This window comes from Neomonachus schauinslandi, chromosome 12 (genome assembly GCF_002201575.2).
Source record: "Neomonachus schauinslandi chromosome 12, ASM220157v2, whole genome shotgun sequence".
Classification (NCBI taxonomy): Eukaryota; Metazoa; Chordata; class Mammalia; order Carnivora; family Phocidae; genus Neomonachus; species Neomonachus schauinslandi.
The window spans coordinates 13589998-13609739 of NC_058414.1; the positions used below are offsets into that span (position 1 = coordinate 13589998).

Sequence of the window (19742 nt, forward strand, 5' to 3'; positions counted from 1 at the left end):
GATTTTATTTATTTATTTATTTATTTATTTGACAGAGTGATAGTGAGAGAGGGAGCACAAGCAGGGGGAGTGGGAGAGGGAGAAGCAGGCTTCCCGCGGGGCAGGGAGCCCGATGTGGGGCTCGATCCCTGGACCCTGGGACCATGACCTGGGCCAAAGGCAGTCACTTAACGACTGAGCCACCCAGGCTCCCTACACACCATTTTTTAATAGGAATAATAAAGCAGGGGTTATTGTATGAAGAAAAGATTAAGGAATAAGGAAAGAAAAATATTAGCTATCGAAAGTTTACTGTGTTATTCTATAGAATTTTTAGAATTTTATTTGTAACAGCTTTATTGAGGTATAATATATAATAAACTGCACATATTTGAAAGTCTGACCCATTGTAATCTCCCCTTCTATCGCCACCCTCCTTAATACATTGAATTAAATACACTGTTCCTATATAGGTTAGTTAGCATTTTCTAGGGTTTCTAGAATTATGGAGTATGTATCCCTCAGGCTTCTTTCACTCCACATAATTTTGAGATACATCCCTGCTGTTGCCTGTATAAGCACAGCACTCCACTGTATGGATACACCACCACTCATTTACCTATCCGCCTGCTGATGGAAAAGTGGGTTGTTCACAGTTTTGGACCCCTGTCGACAAAGGTGCAAAAGGCAATGCAGTACAGAAAGGAGAGTCTTTTCAACAATGACATTGGAACAATTACGATATCCATATGTAAAAAAAAGGAAAGTACCATATACAAAAGTTAACTCAAATTGGACCATTCTTAAATGTAAAACCTATCATTGCAAAATTTCTAGAAGAAAGCAAAGAATTAGGCATGTGGCCTTGGATTAGGCGACCTTGGGTTAATTTTTTTTTTTTTTTTTGAGAGAGAGAGAGACAGGAGAGAAGGAACACAATGAGGGGGAGTGGGAGAGGAAGAAGCAGGCTTCCCGCTGAGCAGAAAGCTCGATGTGGGGCCCCATCCCAGGACCCCGGGATCATGACCTGAGCTGAAGGCAGACGCTTAATGACTGAGCCACCCAGGCACCACCCAGGCACCCCTAAGTAATGATTTCTTAGATAGAATACCAAAAGTAGAATCCACAAAAGAACAAACTGATAAATTGGACATCAAAATGAAAAACTGCTACTCTTCAAAAGACAGGTAAGTAAATGATTACACCATTTTATCCACTACATTCCTATGGTGTGCCTTTTATTCCTGGGATTTATTCATTCCAAAATGGTGACAAGTGGTAGCTACATTTGTGGTGAGCACAGCGTAATATACAGACTTGTTGAATCACTATGCTATACACCTGAAACTAATGTGATGTTGTGTGTCAGCTATATTCAAATAAAACCAATTTTAAAAAACGTATTTTCTCCCTTCAAAAAATAAAAGACAGTTAAGAAAATGAAAGGAGTGGTGCCTGGCTGGCTCAGTTGGTAGAGCATGAGACTCTTGATGTTAGGGTCATGAGTTCAAGCCCCACATGGGTGTGGAGCTTACTTTAAAAAAAAAAATGATGCAGGTAGAAGAAAATGAAAGGATAGAAAGGCCCCAGTGGAGAAGCTGAGGTCAACACAAAATCTGAAATACTCACAAAAGATACAAAACTGTCTCAGCACTGCAGACAAATAAACAAGTGCATTGCTGTGGGCGATGGTGGATGGTGCTGCTGGTAAAATGCGTCTCCTGATTCCCTACAGGACACATTTCCCTCTGAATATGTACCCAACTGTTTCTGACAACCATGCAGTCATGGTTATGACTGGTGGAGAGCCACATACTCTTGGACTTTGTGTGTTTCACTGCTGTCTCTGTCCTCATTCAAAATGTGAAAGAAGAGTAAGTACCTGAGAAAAGACCCCTTTCTTGCTGGTTGGGACCCAAACTGATATCAGAGATGACCGCTCTCCTACTGAGAAGCTTTAAGAACAAAGAGAAGCCTACCACTCCAGAGACTGCTTGAAGGCTATCACGTATGTGGAGTGCTTTGAACTCATAAGGAAAGGCCTAAAGAATGTGTTTGATGACACAATACCGGCTGCCCCCGCCAGCCGGAGACTGAAGAGGAGCCACAGGCGTGTGCTGCGATGAACGTCTCTACAGAGCCCGTTCTGCACGGCTGGTGTCAGCATCGTACTAAAAGGGAGGTCTGACTAAAAAATTAAAACCTGTCCTTCCAATAACGACATATGCCCTGCACCTCCCCACACGCACTTGTGTGAGGCAGGGCCCATCGGTATGGCCCCCCACCTCCCCCGATACTGGTTAATTCGGAGTAGTTCTATATTGTCAGAAAAGTGATCAATATTAGTTTCTGATCTTTTGTTTCCAAAAAAAAAAAAAGTTTCTGTTGTTGTTTAAAAGCAAGGCATACTTGTGATGACTCTCTAACAGGCTAATCTGGACTGCTGAAGCTGCTCCCTGGTTCCACTCTGGACAGTAGGCAGGGACATCTTAACGACTGAGCCACCCAGGTGCCCAGTAGGCAGGGACATCTTAGTACTATTCGTTCCTTTTCCATTTTGGGGGTGTGTGTTTGGTTTGTTTTTATTTAGTCTTTAAAAAAAGTCATTAGGTGGCACCTGGGTGGCTTAGTCGTTAAGTGTCTGCCTTCAGCTCAGGTAATGATCCCAGGGTCCTGGGATCAAGCCCCGCATCGGGGTCCCTGCTCAGTGGGAAGCCTGCTTCTCCCTCTCCCACTCCTCCTGCTTGTGTTCCCTCTCTCGTTGTGTCTCTCTGTCAAATAAATAAACAAAATCTTTAAAAAATAAAAAAATAAAAAAAGTCATTAACCAGTGGACAGCCCTTAAGGTATAGAGAACAAACTGATTCCACTTCTAGATCTAGTTCAGAAAACATGTCATTACCCCCCGCCCCCACACCACCACTACGTGCTCTTAAGAAGGTGTGTATTAAAAGCCTCATGTAGTAACATACTCCTTTTTGAGAGCTGACTTTTCTGTCCACCATTGAGTAGGTCCAGTATTTGATGAAACTCATAAAAGCAGGTGGTACCTGACCTGCCCCTCTTTTCCGGGATGCACTCTATATGTGACTGTGACTTCCAAGGAGATTTGTTTGCCATTTGCTGAGGTTTTTAAAAGCTAATTTCTAACTTCTACTGTTGGTAAATGAAGAAAAGTATTACATCTTTTGAGATATATCAAATGGATTGAGTTCATAATTTAAAAAAAATTTTTTTCCCTTTCAAAAAGAAAATGAGATGTGCCTGGCTAGCTCGGTCAGTAGAGCATGTGACTCTTGATCTTGGGGTTGTAAGCTCGAGCCTCATGTTGGGTGTAAAGATTACTTTAAAATAATATCTTTAAAAAAAAAGAAAATGAAAGGATAAGCTACAGACTGAGAGAAAATGTTTAGAATTTAAAACTAATAATACTGAGGAAAAGAAAAAGGCAAATTTTGGCTCACTGGCAGATTCTTTCTGATTACTTAATTATGGTAAAAAAAAATGAATGAACTGTGTATAAGCTCCCAACAAAGGATTCAAACAGTAGAAATGAGGGTGGTAGAGACTCAGATAATTAAATTTAAATTGCTTCTTACTCTATAAATATACTTTTTAGCTATTTCTAAGATGACTAACTTAATGCATATTTGATACCATATTAAGTAAATCGTGAAAAAAGTTCTTGATCCATACAACTGGATCAAAACATTTTCAATGAAAACAATGGCCTAACAGGGTAATGTGAAATGTGTACATAAGGGTAAAGAAAGCTGTTTAAACAGAACCTCTTCTGTGAAGCATGTCCAGCCTTCCGACTGCTCTCTGGGGCCTGAGTGGCTACTTCCTTGGTGGTTCCAGAGCATTCTGGACATAACTTCTATCAGTGCTTCACACCACATTAATTATTGGGGGCTTTTCAACAGCAAGGAGCTTATTTTTTCAGTTCTGAAAAAAAATCCCAGCATCTAGCATGGTATCTAGCAAATAACTAATACATACATATACTTTTGAAAAACAAATCAAACTCTAGAAAATGACTGGAGAACAGGTAATCAGTATTGGTAAAATCCTGAGACATTCCCCCAACAAGAATAGGAACCCCAGTTAAGAATTGCTGATTGAGGGGTGCCTCGGTGGCTCAACTGGTTAAGCTTCTGGCTTTGGCTCAGGTCATGATCCCAGGGTCCTGGGATGGAGCCCCACATCGGGCTCCCTGCTCAGCGGGTGTCTGCTTCTCCCTCTCCCCCTGTCCCTCCCTCCCTGCCTGGCTCATGCTTTCTCTCTCAAAAAAAAAAAAAAAAAAAAATTGCTGATTGAGGGGATGGGTAGAGAAAAGAGAGCCAGCAAAGGAGATAGACTGTTCCCACATCTGATAATGTGATGTTGTATTACTTGGAATTACGATGTATTATGCATTATGGACAAATTACACACTGCTCTCAGAAGCTAAGTTAGCTTTTCCAAGACTAATGTCCAAAAAAGGCCTCAGAAAAAAATTAAATGGAATAGTCAGAGATAATTCTAAGTTCAGCAGATACTTTGTGCAATTTTCTTAATAAATTAATATAACCATGTCAATGTTATATAACATCTGACTACAAAGCAATTCAATCTTCTGACAATGAGGTCATTTACTAAGATCACTACAGCAAGTGGCAAATCTCCACAAACATTTTTTCTTCTTACCTTACATACGTATCATAAGATATAGGAGTTTGGGGGACATTAGATGTGTTATGTTCTTATATCCAACCCAAGAGGTTTATGTAAGGTAAGTTTATAGTCACTGACCTATTTTTGCAAATGAACTCAGGACGTGAGTATCCCCGTCACTTTTGAGAACCTAATAATGTCTGTGGACCCTCAACACAGAAGCCTCACCATGGTCCTATTTAAAAACTAATATAAATATTATAAAATTTATATCTAGAGTTATTGCTTTTGTTGAATTTGTATGTGAATTATTAGTAAGAACGGATACTTGAAAAAAGGCTATCATAATCATGGTTGTACAAAGAGAATTAACAACAAGGATATTTACTGTAACATTCATAATTAAAAAATGAAGAATTAGGGCGCTTGGGTGGCTCAGTTGGTTAAGCGACTGCCTTCGGCTCAGGTCATGATCCTGGAGTCCCGGGATCGAGTCCCGCATCGGGCTCCTTGCTCAGCGAGGAGTCTGCTTCTCCCTCTGACCCTCTCCCCCTCATGCTCTCTCAAATAAATAAATAAAATCTTAAAAAAAAAAATGAAGAATTAAATTATGGATAGCCATAAAATGCGATTATAAAACAATCATTAAAAAGTGACACTGAGGGGCGCCTGGGTGGCTCAGTCGTTAAGCGTCTGCCTTCGGCTCAGGTCATGATCCCAGGGTCCTGCGATCGAGCCCCACATCGGGCTCTCTGCAGAGCGGAAAGCCTGCTTCTCCCTCTCCCACTCCCCCTGCTTGTGTTCGCTCTCTCGCTGTGTCTCTCTCTGTCAAATAAATAAATAAAATCTTAAAAAAAAAAGTGACACTGAGTACTGAAGGACGCTGAAAAATTTCACAAAATATGTGAAAGCAGCTCACAAATAATGTGAAATATGAAAACACATTACATATTAGTACGAACAGGGAAAACATCAGACAGCAAAATAAAATCTCAGTAAGAGTAATCTAAACAGAGGCACATGAAAAATGTGTAATTTCCAGAGCCTTTTACTTCTCTGAATTCCAGTTTTCTTTCATGAATGTTTCTTTTGTAATCAGAACAGAAAAAAGCTTAGGAAAAAGGAAACAATATTTAAACAGTGTTTGCAGTTGGGCTTTAATATAATCAAACTGTCACTACTAGCTGCTGTGGGCAGTTACGAAAACACTGGTCACTACCCGGCAAAGCTGGAGGCGCACAATGTAAGTTTGTAGACGTTCAAATGAGTCTGTGTAGTCAGCCTCCAAGATGGCTCCCAACAGCCCCCGCCTTCTGGTATTCACACCCTTCTGCAGTATCTTCCTGTAAGGTACCAGGGTTGATCTGTATGACCGTTACAATAGAGCAGAAGTGAAGGCATGTCACTCCCAGGACTAGGTTATAAAAGACTTAAGGCTTCTGTCCTGGGCACTCGCTCTCATCACTCTCTCCCGGGGAAACCACGCTGTGAGTTGTCCCTCGGAGAAGCCCCTGTGGCAAGGCACTGAAGCCTCCTGTCAGCACCATGTGAGCGAGACAGAAAGCCAGACCTCTAGACCTAGCCACGTCTCAAATGACGGGAGTTCTGGCTGACACCTTGCCTGCAGCTTCATGAGAGACTGAGTCAGAACCATACCGCTAAACCGCTTCTGATTCCTGACCCCCAGAAACTGTGAGATAATCATGTTGGTTGTTTAAAGCTGCTAAGATTGGGGTCATTTGTAACACAGCAATAGCTAACTACATGGTTGGCTTATACCTTTGGAGACTGCAGGCCTTCTAAGAACCCACCTTAATTTGAAAAAGCACCTAGGCTATAACTCATTTTGCTCTAAATTCAAGGTTCTCATTTCCTTCTGGTCTGACCCAAGCCAGAAAAAACATTTGAATACCTTTTTCAAAATGTTCAGTTCCTTAGAACTGCCTTCTACTTCTCTCCCGCTCATATTTCATCTCCTCTTTCAGTTACTGTAAATCCAGGGTCGGCAAACCCGTTCTGCAAAGAGCCAGACAGTAAATAGCTTAGGCTTCTCTGTAGCAACTCTCACAACAGCTTGAAAGCAGCCAGAGACAATAGCTAAATAAATGGGCACAGCTGCATTCCAATAAAACTTTATTTCAATGACAGTTGGTAGGCTGATTTTAGCTCCAGAACTGTGGCTTGCCAACCTGCTATAAATGAAAACTAGTAAGATCAATGCTTCCAACTCATGCAGTAGGATCCCATTCCCTCTAGCTGACTCCAAACATCGCTCCAGAAAGCCCAGAAAACCAATGCATCAATCTGTCCCTCTCTACTGAATGTAAACATGTTATTTCTCCTTTCTTAAAAAGAAAATTAAAAACAAAAAAAAAAACCCAAAATAAACACTCTCAACCCTCCTTCCATTTCTCCAACGCACTGTCTTAATTTTTCTCCCCTACTCCTCCCCAAGCTTACTCTTACCAGGCTTTTGTTAAGATCACCAATGATCTTCAGGTTGCGAAGCCCATCGTCAATTCTCAACCTTCATTATACTTCACTTAGCAGCAGCAGCAGCTGACCCAGATATCATTCCCTTTTTCTTAAAATACCTTGTTTTGGGGTGCCTGGGTGGCTCAGTCCTTAAGCGTGCTCAGTTCTTAAGCGTTTGCCTATGGCTCAGGTCATTATCCCAGGGTCCTGGGATTGAGTCCCACATTGGGCTCCCTGCTCAGCGGGGAGTCTGCTTCTCCCTCTGCTTGTGCTCTCTCTGACAAATAAAATCTTTAAAGAAAAATACCTTGTTTTATTTCCAGGATACCATAATCACTTGGTTTTCCTCAAATCTCTATGGCTGCTCCCTTTTGATCCCCTTTGTTCTAAGTGTGGTGGATCTCAGGGTTCAACTTGAACCTCTGTTTTCTGTCTATACTCATTCCTTCATAACCTCACTCAGTATACTTCTATATGAGATGACACCCAAATTTACACCTCCAGATTTCATCTCTCCCCTGAAGGCCAGACTTATATTCAGCTGCCTACTCGACATCTTCAATTGGTTGTGTTCCAAACTCCAAACTATCCAAAACGAAATTCCTAGAATCACCTGTCTCAACCTACCTCTCTCTCTCAGTTTTCCCCTTATCTTAGTAAAAGGCAACCCCATTCTTTGAGTTGCTCAGGCCAAAACCCTTGAGTCATTTTTGCCTCCTTTTTCACAACCCACATCTGATGTGCTGGCAAATCTGTAAGCTCTAAAATAGATCTACTCCTGAGAAGAATTTCCATGTTACTCTGAATAACACAGTCTTACAATGAAATGTAAGGTCCTAAATTATCTTGCCATGCCTTCTACTAGAAGATAAACACATGTCTTACTCACTCACATCATTTAGGACTCCCCTCAGTAAAATATGAGATTCACGGGGGCAGGGAATTTTTCTTTGTTTACTGTTTGTTACATCTCCATTACTTTATGTAGTGCATAACACATAGTAGATTCTTACAGTAGTATTTGTTGAATGAATGAGTTAACCGTGAAAAATGACAAAAAATACTTTCTAGTTGATGGAAAACTTACTGGTAAAACAAATCGGGTATGTTAACTTTTTTCTCACTTCCTACTTTCATAGTGTTTTTTAAATATAATCAAAGCCCCTGGTAACTTAGAGCATTTTAAAAAAGACTAGAATATGAGTCAGGGGTCTAGGCTCTGCCACCTACCAGTCTCTAAAGTCTTTGGTTTTTCTCTAATGACCATGGTTTTCAGATCTGTAAAATGAGGACTGCACTAGGAACCTTGGACCCTTTTAAAATTTATGATCATCCAAACCTGTACATATGACTTTAGAGGCTTAGGCAATGAGAGATACTCTTGAAGCCCACAGGCATCTGACCACAGCCTCTATAAAGATGTGTTGATAGGGAAGTTTAAGTCTGACTTCCTGGAAAAAATGTCATGCTATATAGAAGTGGCAGGGCAGCTGTTAAGTTGGTGGCACGGTGCTGAAACACTTACTTAAGGGCTTTAAATGTCCAAGGCTTTATGTTAGATACAATAATAAGGCTGGAAAGTAGATAGGAATTTTCTTGGTTTATTTATTATTTTTAAAGGTCTTATTTATTTGAGAGACAGAGACAGTATGAGTGGGGCGAGCCCGACGCGGGGCTCGATCCCAAAACCCTGAGATCATGACCTGAGCTGAAGTTGGATGCTTAACTGACTGAACCACCCAGGCACCCCAGGAATTTTCTTTGTTTAGATTTTTGTGATAGACCATGTAAATGAGTCCCCAGAGTTATGTAACATGTCCAAGGTCACACAGCTTATAAATGGTTGAGCCATTTATTCAAATACAGGTTTATGAAATCCTTGATACTAACAAGCTGAGTGGAGATGTGACCAGAGTCCATCTGTTTCCAAGTGCTACTACTCATATTTATTTGGATATTCGCAGACAACTGAAACTCAAATGATGATCCATTCAGGCTCAGGGACCCATATCAGAAACTTCCGTTATTCTTGATGCCTCTCCTTAACTTTTCATTTGTAATTAATCACTCAAGCCCTACACAGTATTTCAAATCGAGCTGCTTTTCTTAATCCCCCTCATCCTATTTAGGACATTACCCTAACAGCCTGGGCTGTTCTGAGAATCATATTATCCCCACCTGATAGCCTGACCCCTTCCAGTGCATTTTCTAGAATACTGACCTTGAGAGGAGGCTTATATGCACCCCAGGATGAATAGAAAATGAGCCACTGGAATATGGGAAAATATTAGAACTTGTATTTACATGTGTTTCTAATCTTAAAAAATGAGAAAGAAATTAAACTTTACTAATAGCCAACATGCTGACTGACACTGACATCCTCATTGGGTCTCTGTCAAATGGAGGAGTTTGAGGGGTCGGACCTAAGGGAAGGGCGAGCAATCTGAGAGAGATGGAGAGTGGTGCTCTCCTAGCTGTTCACTAACTGTCAGGATATTACGGTGTATTTAGTTTACATGACCCAGGTAGACAGATATAAAAAATATTATCTAAGTTTTACCTAAACATCTTTACAAGACAGATAATTTAATAAGCTTCCTGAAAAGAAACCATGAATTGAAAAGATTCACGCAAGCACAGGTGAGCAATAAGACAATGGCAGAGTCAACTAATTTTCACTTCTAGTATAAACTCTTCATCAGTTTCATGGAAGAAAACAATGACAAAGTAAATCAGATCTGAGAAGTAGGCCAAATTGAAATGAAAGATGGAAATGGTAATATGGATTTATATATCTAATTCTGTGTTAGGTTTAGGTCTGGCTGCTAATGATGGAAAACCCCAAATGACGGTTAAAAAAAGAAATTAATTTCCATGATGATCTAACTATAGGCAACCCAGGGCTGACAACACGGCTCCAATGTTATCTAGCAACCAGCATGCTTCCAGTTTTCCAGGGGGCAGCTATCCCCATGGCGCAGAGGATTCCCAGTCATTACAAGTAAGTTTAAGGTGTACAACCCTTTCAACTTTGAAAGCCCTTCCTGGAGTTTCACAAATCATTTCTGCTTGATCTCACTGGCCAACCTGGCCATGGTTAACTGTAAGGGAGATGGGGAATTGTAGTCTTTATCCTGGGCAGTGGCACGCCCTGCTAGTATCCCCGGAGTGCTACTACTCGTATTTATTTGGATATTCACAGACAACTGAAACTCAAATGATGATCCATTCAGGCTCAGGGACCCATATCAGTTCATTTACAAAAGAAGGGGAACGCTGAGATCAGCTGTCTCCAACGTATAAACAATAACCCTCATTTCTATTCCTCCTTGCTAACCAAGAGTCAGCCACAGTATCAAAATACAAAAAGGTCGGGCGCCTGGGTGGCTCAGTTGGTTAAGTGACTGCCTTCGGCTCAGGTCATGATCCTGGAGTCCCGGGATCGAGTCCCGCATCGGGCTCCCCGCTTCCTGCTCGGCAGGGAGTCTGCTTCTCCCTCTCCCACTGCCCGTTTGTGTTCCCTCTCTCGCTGTGTCTTTCTCTGTCAAATAAATAAATAAAATCTTAAAAAAAAAAAAAATACAAAAAGGTCTGAATGATGAAGTTTTTTACAGGTAAGTATGGTGCAAACTGATGTGAGGCAAAACCTGTACTGAACAGACAAGAGACTATTTGTACTATTGACTTATTTAGTGTGAACAGTCATATACTTTGCTGTAGAAATATTATTTGATTAATGGGTACTGCCCCAAATTATGAAATATTTAGTATATGCATAAAATTATCTTTCTTTAGGTCTAAGGATTCCAAATCCTAAAACACATCCATTTTGGATAAAAGGACTATGGAACAGTACTATGTAACAATTAGAATTAATAAGGTCTTTAAAAATTAAGGGTTAGAATAATAAAATCTCCACGTTTTTTAGTCATCTTTAAAGTAATGCAATACTGAGTCAAAACTTTTATTATTTTTTTTTAAAGATTTTTTTTTTTAAGATTTTATTTATTTATTTGACAGAGACAGCGAGCGCAGGAACACAAGCAGGGGGAGTGGGAGAGGGAGAAGCAGGCTTCCCGCTGAGCAGGGAGCCCGACATGGGACTCGATCCCAGGACTCTGGGATCATGACCTGAGCCGAAGGCAGCCACTTAACGACTGAGCCACCCAGGCGCCCTCAAAACTTTCATTATTTATCATTACTCTGATATTAATGATAAAGGTTCATAAGCATCCATTCAGGCTTCTTACTTAATAGCAAAATCCACATTATATTCTATTAACACTTGTTGTTTCTGTCATGGTAAAAACGTCCAAAATAACACAGAAAACAAAAAGCAAAATTAAATTGAATTTCACTAACAACAAAGAGTGCTGGAAATCATACAGGTTTTAGGTTAACAAGAATAAGATTCTTAGGTAAAGTGCAGATGTTTCTAACATATCAGCTAAGGTATTTACTGGATTCCAGAATAACATAATACACAAGAGCTGCTTTTTTATTTGCTAAAAAAGCAAAAGGTAGCAGAGAAGAGATCTCCAAAAGCAAAGTACTTCTTTCATAAAAACAATGTGCTACATGGAAAAACTATGTACATATACCACTGATGGAGCTATATTGATGAATAAGGAGGATTCCAGGATAAGCACATAGAGGTAGCACCACATCTGAAATTTATTCTCTGCCTAATTCACAGCTAGTGTAACAAAACTGAAACTGGAAGTGCACAAAATGTTATGCCATTAATATGGCTCATTTTATAAAAGACCCATAAAATACAGAAGAGAAGAGGGACCATATCCCCACTCATTTTGTAACACCAACATATCTTGGTATGAAAACCTGAAAATGAAAAGAAAGTCAATTACAGGACAATCTCTCATGAACAAAGATGTAGAAACATTAAAGATATTAGCAGACCAAAACCAATGATACATCAAAAAAAAAAAAATCATGATCCAACTGGATTTATTCGAGGAATACAAGGTTCTATTCACAAACTGATGTGTAATTCACAAAGGGGGAGAAAATCATATGGTTACCTCAACAGTCATTCATAGGAAAAGCCTTATTAGCAAACTAAAAACAGAAGGAAACCTCTTTATACTAATAAATACTATTTACAAAAACTTTACAGGTAAAATAGCAAATGTTTTCCCCATGAGACGAGGGATAAGACAAGATTGCTTACTTTAATCACTGCTAGTCAGTAAAGTCTTAGAAATTCTAGTTAGTGCAATAAAGCAAGAAGAGAAATAAAAGGCAAAAGACTGGATAGGAAGAAGCAAAACTGAGACTACTCATAGGCAACACTCCAAAACAATCAAATTTTAAATACTAACAAGTGAATTTAGCAAAATTGCTGAAAATGTGGTCCTAACTTAACATTATATTTCAATATCTAAAAAGTAATTACAGGATCAAGGACCTAAATATAAGACAACATAATAAAACTCTTGGAAGAAAAAAAGGACAAAAGCTTCATGATATTGGATTTGGCAATGGTTTCCTGGCCAGGACACCAAAGGCACAGGTAACAAAAGAAAAAATAGACAAACTGGACTTCATGAAAATGAGAAGATTTTGTGCATCAAAAGATGTTATCGACAGAGTGAAAAGGCAACCCACAGAACAGGAGAAAATATTTGCAAACCACATCTCTGATAAGGGATTGATATCTAGAACACTGAGGGAGAGCTGTAACTCAACAACAAAAACACCAAACAACCTAGTTTAAAAATGGGCAAAGGACTTGAACAAACATTTCTTCAAAGAAGGTAAACGAATGGCCAACAAGCACATGAAAAGCTGCTCAACATCACTAATTGTTAGAGAACTGCAAATTAAACTAATTGTTAGAGAATCTGCCTCTAAGATGTCACTCACCACTGGGCTGCTAAATTGTTAGAGAACTGAGAATTGTTAGAGAAACAATGAGATACCATTTCACATGCATTAGGATGACCACTATCAGAAAAACAGAAAACAAGTGCTGGCGAAGATGTGGAGAAATCAGAACCCTTGGGCACTGCAGTGGGAATGTAAAATGGCACAGCCACAGTAGAAAACAGTATGGCAGTTCTCCCAAAATAAAAAATAGACTTACCACAGGATCCAGCAATTCCACGTCATGCTTTGTACCCAGAAGAATTGAAAGCAGGGTCTTGAAGAAATATTTGTGCACCCGTGTTCAGAGCAGCATTATTCACAATAGCTAAAGCATGGAAGCAACCCATGTGTCCATGGGTAAATGAATAAGCAAAATGTGGTGTGGTAAACACACACACATACAATGGAATATTATTCGGCCTTAAAAAGCAAGTAAGTTCTGACATATGCTACAACATGAATGAATGCTGAGGACATTATGCTAAGCAAAGTAAGCTAACACAAAAAGGCAAATACTGTAAGATTCCATGTATATGAGGTATTTAGAGCAATCAACACCAGAAAGACAGCAAGAGTGTGGTGGTTCGGGGACTAAAGGGAAGGAAGAATGTGAAGTTATTATTTATTGAGTACAGAGTTTCAGTTTTACAAGATGAAAAGAGTTATGGGGACGGATGACAGTGGTGATGGTTGCCTAACAACGTGAATGTCAATGTATTTAATACCGCTAAATTGTACACTTAAAATGGTTAAGATGGTAAATAGCATATGTATTTTAGCACAAAAAAAAGGAAACAAAACCAGTAATTACATAGAATTTGAGAATGAAAACTTAAAAATAAAGTATGTATAAGACTGTGTTGTCTTTTGCTGCACAAATTACCCTAAAACTTAGTGACTTAAAATAACAAACATTTATTATCCTACAGTTCAAGCAGCCTAGCTAGGTGGTTCTAGCTCAAAGACTCTCATGAGGCTACAGTCAAGATGCTGTCAAACTGCAACCATCTAAAGGCTTAAACATTGGAGAATCTGCCTCTAAGATGTCACTCACCACTGGGCTGCTAAATGTTCTCTTGACATGACAGCTGCTTTCTCCAGATGAGTGATCCAAAAGAGCAAGGCAGAAGCCAAAGTGTCTTTTATGACCTAGTCTTGGAAGTCACACAATGTCATTTGGTCAATGTGAAAGGGAACAAAGAGGCAACAATCTCTGGTGGGCAATTTGGAGGATGGCGACCACAGAGAACTTTAAATAAAAAATTATAAAACAGCGATGAGAAAATTTAAAGAAGACCTAAATATGCTTTAGTTTATGTTTATGGACTGGAAGACTCATTACTGTAAAAAAAAAAAAAATGTCAATTCTTCTCAAGTTTATTTATAGATTTAATGCAATCCCAATCAAAATCCCAGCAGGTTTTTGGTAGAACCTGGCAGTTGATTTAAAAATTTGTATGGAAACATGGGGCACCCGGGTGGCTCAGTTGGTTGAATATCTGCCTTTGGCTCAGATCATGGTATCGTGGTCCTGGGATTGATCCCCGTGTCAGGCCCTACGCTCAGAAATGAGCCTGCTCTCCCTGCCCCCAACTCATGCTTTCTCTCTCTCAAATAAATAAAATCTTAAAAATCTGTATAACATCCAACATCCAAGACCAATTTTGAAGAACAGTCATCAAAGTACCCAGTGGTTGGCAAACTAGGCTGCTTGGGTTTCTTCCTATAATAAATTTATTTTACTTACCTTTTTTTTTTTTTTAGATTTTATTTATTTGACAGAGAGAGACACAGCGAGAGAGGGAACACAAGTAGGAGGAGAGGGAGAAGCAGGCTTCCTGTGGAGCAGGGAGCTGGATGCAGGGCTCGATCCCAGGACCCTGGGATTATGACCTGAGCCGGAGGCAGACGCTTAATGACTGAGCCACCCAGGCTCCCCTATTTTACTTACTTTTAATGATAATGTATTTTTTAAGTGTTGGAACTATCTCAAATTTATAGAAAAGTTACAATACAGAAAAATTTCTCCCTGAGCCATTTAAGAGTAAGTTGCTGGGGCACCTGGGTGGCTCAGCCAGTTAAGCGTCCCAACTCCTGATTTTAGCTCAGGTCCTGCATGATCTCAGGGTTGTGAGATTGAGCTGTGCGTCTGGCTCCGTGCTGGGCGTGGAACCTGCTTAAGGTTGTCTCTCTCCCTCTGCCCCTCCTCTGCTCTCTCTCTCTCCCCCATCTCTCCAGGAAAAAAAAAGAAGAGAGTAAGTTGCTGATAAGATGCTTCATCTCTCACCTGAACACTTTTGAGTTTATTTCCAACAAACAAGGACAATCCCCTACAAACCAATATACAGTCATCATCATTGGGATATGAACATTAACATAGTCCTATCATAGAATCCTCAGACCCTATCCAAGATTCTGCACTGGCTTAGAATCATGTATTGCATTTAATTGTTCCATCTCTTTGGCCTTCTTCAGTCTGGAACAATTCTTCATACTTTGACTTTCATGAACTCAACAACTTTGAAGATTACTAACCAAATATTTTATAGAATGTCTCTTCATTGAGTTTTGTCTGATGATTAGATTCAGGTTATGCATTTTCCATAGGAACACAAAAAAGTGATGCTGTTTCTTCTGTCCGCATTTCTTTTTAACAGACTTTATTTTTTAGGGCAGTTTTAGGTTTGTAAATAAAGTTTTGTTGGGACATAGCCACTCCCATCTGCTTATGTATTGACTATGGCTGCTTTTTATTACAACAGCTGAGGTGAGTAGTTTTAAGAGACCATATGGCCTGCAAAGCCTACATTTGATATTTTGGCCCTCTGAGAAAACCTTTGCTGACTCCCACTCTACTGACTATAAAGACTTCTACAGTCATTAAGACAGTGTGATATTAGTGAATGGATACACCAGGAGTTGGCAACTTTTACTGTTACGAATGTAAATGTATCCACTTTAGAAGATAATCTCATCTGAACACCAACTTGAAAATTAATTTCTAACCTGTTTAAATCTATAATTTCATTGGATTTTGAAAACATTTATTACAAATACACATAAAAAAGGAAACACATTTTGATGAATTTGCAAAAACTGACTGACATCAGAGAAAATGGAAATCAGCAAGACAAATTTCATGAAAAATCTGTTCTTATTTATTAGATAAAATTAAAAACTGACGACTATCATTAAGCCAACACAATCAACAACATCATTCTCCCCTTTTGGATCTATATCTTAATGAGGCATCTATTTCAAATGTGACAAGCATTAAAACAAATATAGAACAGATTGCACCTAAAACCAAGCCTTTGAATCACCATTTCACAAAGTGAAGTGACTTTCACTAGAATGAAGACTGTGTAAGCAGAGTCTTACACAGTCTTTTTTTTTTTTTGGCATATATTATGGTCTACCGTATCCCCTAGCACCTGTAAGAGGGCCTAAATAACACTTGTTTTTTTACTTATTTTTTTCCAGCTTTATTGAGGTGAAATTGACAAATTTCTATTTGGAGAAAACACAAATCTGATCATAATGCTTCCTAAATTTATTTGATGGCTCCACAAGGGCCTGAGATGAGGGGCTTTATGATGGGTCTACAACCCTCCCAACCCTCTCCCTCAGGGCCTTTGCACTCTCCCCTCCTTACACCTCAGGAATACACCACACTCACTCTAAATTCATGGCATGAATTTGACTCCCTGGCCCTGAACCCTCAATGTCCAACTCAGCCTGATCCTAATTTCTTTTACCAAATTCCTACTCATCCTCCTGGTGGTCACTTCCAGAAAACTCTCCTTGTTCCTTAAGCGTAGGTTGAGTGCCGGTCCTTTTATGTGTCCAGCACAGCACCTGGCATACAACAGGTGCTTATTCATTCAACAAACATTTTATTAAACAAAACCTACGTTCATGTCACCACACCACACTGTCTCCCCCAAAATGTTCTATACTTCTCTTAAAAGTTTCATTCTACTGACAAATAAATGGATGTCTATCAGCTTCAAATATTAAAGAATAAACAAAACAGATTATAATTTCTAAAGGGAAACCCCCAACTACTATCAATCTTCCCTTTCTCGTTTCATTTATGAAACATTATTGCCAACATGTCCAAGTTTTGGAATGAAGAAAAAACACATTAGCAACAACTTTCATCTCAAAATTACTTTCATATGACTGCCTTAAAAGGGAATGCTTCCTGGGATGCCTGGGTGGCTTAATCGGTTAAGTGTCCAACTCTTGATTTCAGCTCCAGTCATGATCTCAGGGTCGTGAGATCCAGCCCCATGTAGGGCTCTGCCCTGGGTGTGGAGCCCGCTTAAGATTCTCCCTCTCCCTCTGCCCCTACCCACCTCCCACACTCCCCACCTGCTCCCATGTGTGCGCACGCTCTCGCTCTCTCTCAAAAAAACAAAACAAAAAAACCCAGAATGCTTCCTTCTAAACCCTCCTGCCCTAAAACACAGGTTTACTGACTAATCTAGGAAAAATAAACTACAAAAAGGAAACCTGCTGCTGTTTATCCTTGGCCCAAATACTTCAGTGTAAGTGAAAATATTTTATACTGACAGTAAGTTGAAAAAATGAGTCCAGAGTTCTGAACCCAAATGATGTTATAATTACAGTCTCAGTACTTTAAGCCAAAGAGCACTTCACCCTTTTTTTTTTTTTTTAAGATTTTATTTATTTATTTGACAGAGACACAGCAAGAGAGGGAACACAAGCAGGGGGAGTAGGAGAGGGAGAAGCAGGCCTCCCGCCGAGCAGGGAGCCCGATGCGGGGCTCCATCCCAGGACCCTGGTCGTGACCTGAGCTGAAGGCAGACGCTTAACTATTGAGCCACCCAGGTGCCCCAACACTTCACACTTTTATGGAAAGTCACTGGAAAGTCTGAATGTATCATACTTCTTCATCTATCAACATATAAACAGCACAAAGTAGTTTATAAGCAGAGGTTGGGTTTCCTACATTTTTCACAAATCTGTCAGGTAATTATATACATTCTATGCTGCATGACAAACTGTTCTTAATATAAAGTTACTAAAATTTCACTAAAAGCACAGAGAAGCTTACTGTTTTATAATCCTCAATGGTAGCAATGCCCTGACAAGATTACTACTAGGTTTTAAACAACCAAAAAAAAAAAAAAAAAAGGACCCTATCAATATTCTGGCACTATACATTTTAATCTTTTTTTGACTGAAGAACAAACTGTCAATATGTGCATCAAAGACTTAAAGATGTAATAATATTAGAGACAGCTGAAACTTATAAGAATAAAGGGCAGTTGACCACTTATATCAAAACAGCAACCAAGTGAACAAACTGGGGTTTGGAAGAAAAGGAGAAGAAGGTTAAAACCTAAAGTATTTCTGGAATAATACAATCTTACACTTTTACTTCCCAATCCAAAAGAAAGCAACTGTTAACTAGGTAATTTAAGAAGTACTCACATACATTTTTATATGAAAATTTAAACTGTTCTGCTTAGTCTAATAACAGCATTCTCTAAATATTTACCAACTGATGGCAGGGGAAGTGGATCAGAATGTGCTGGCACACAAAAGGAAGACAAGCTGTAATAAACCTTAGCACATCCTAGATGGGAGAACCTCGGTAACTCAGCCAACGTTATAGGAAATGACAAATTCTAACTGTATAGATTACCTCCCGCAATCAATCATCAACAAGTGAACAGCTTATTTTACTTAATGCTTAACACACATTAAAAAAATCATCATCATGGGAATTTAGTAAAGAGATGATAATTGATGAGAAACAGGTGATTTAGCCACCAGAAGCAGTATCCAGGTAGGACAGTACTCTTAATTTTTGAGGTGCAGTCAACAAAGTTTTTGAGTTCAGAATTGTATGTCTCACAAATTTCTCAACTTAACTGAGTAAGTTTTTTAAAAAATTCCTTGATAGGGCGCCTGGGTGGCTCAGTTGGTTAAGCGACTGCCTTCGGCTCAGGTCATGATCCTGGAGTCCCAGGATCGAGTCCCGCATCGGGCTCCCTGCTCCGCGGGGAGCCTGCTTCTCCCTCTGCCTCTGTCTCTCTCTCTCTGTCTCTCATGAATAAATAAATAAAATCTTTAAAAAAAAAAAAATTCCTTGATAACCCAGAATCCTAATAAGCAACTATTCTCCTGTTCTTAGAGGCTATTATGACTCCGGGGCCATTTTCCTCGGATTCTGTAGCCCTAGAATGTGGAACTGTGAATTCTCCTATGGTCATGTACAAGTCTTTCTGCCTCTTGCTTTCCTCTGATAGTTGTCCCTCACTGATCACTACTGCCTATGTGCTTGCCTTCAGCAGCATCCCTTCACCCCTAACGACTGTTCGGACGCAAACTACCAGGCTTACTGTAATTAGATATAAAGTAAGAGTTCTGAAAGATGGCATAATTATTCTCTTGAGCATCAGATGCATAATAGCCTTTGGTGCTAGGACCTTGCTTTTCTACTGTGGATGTTCAAAGGTCTGTTGTTTTTTCTATTTGTTTGTTTTTAAACTTTACTTCCTCATTCTGATAGCCTTTCCGTTTCCTCATCTTCTACCTCATCTGGCTGAATCTGGACAATTAAATGGAAATAATGAATCTGAAATTGTTTAGCGTCAGGGCCTGGCCACAGAAGGAAATCTACAGATTCAAGTTTCCTCCTTCCTCTATTCAGTGTGTTTCATATTTTAAGTTGTAAAATTTGACCTCGAAATAAGTGAATGTTACCG

The 19742-nt window shown here is 39.6% G+C and overlaps 1 protein-coding gene across 2 annotated transcripts in view; it reads right to left on the bottom strand.

Annotated features, from left to right (window-relative positions):
- The window catches only part of RALA (RAS like proto-oncogene A), a 76375-nt gene that overhangs the window by 43166 nt on the left and 13467 nt on the right, over positions 1 to 19742 (bottom strand). The window contains exon 1 of one of the 2 annotated variants that reach the window (XM_021703643.1): positions 6548 to 6625. The exons of the other annotated variant lie outside the window; for it this stretch is intronic. The gene's annotated coding sequence lies outside the window, so the exon portion shown is untranslated. Of the gene's footprint in view, positions 1 to 6547; positions 6626 to 19742 lie in introns of those variants that run through there. 2 annotated transcript variants of the gene reach the window in all.